This window comes from Penaeus monodon, chromosome 19, assembly GCF_015228065.2.
Source record: "Penaeus monodon isolate SGIC_2016 chromosome 19, NSTDA_Pmon_1, whole genome shotgun sequence".
Classification (NCBI taxonomy): domain Eukaryota; kingdom Metazoa; phylum Arthropoda; class Malacostraca; order Decapoda; family Penaeidae; genus Penaeus; species Penaeus monodon.
In genome coordinates, this window is record NC_051404.1 from 23,639,851 (window position 1) to 23,640,113 (window position 263).

Below are 263 nucleotides of genomic sequence, written 5' to 3' on the forward strand. Positions count from 1 at the left end.
GTGGGGAGTTATCCCATGTGATCGGCGTGATTCTTCGAGCTGGATTGGAGGGTGAACTTGGAGTGGATGAAGGGGCACTTGACACATCAGCAGAAGGTTGCTCCATCTCACTGCTTCCTTCTCTCTCCTCAGTTTCACCTCCCTGGCTCTCCTCTTCCTCATTTCCATCTTCATCACCGTCTACATCAATCACTGAAATGGAAAAAATAACTGTCGTAAAAAAGTTTCATCAAACTACGAACAGGAGACAGAAGACAAACATC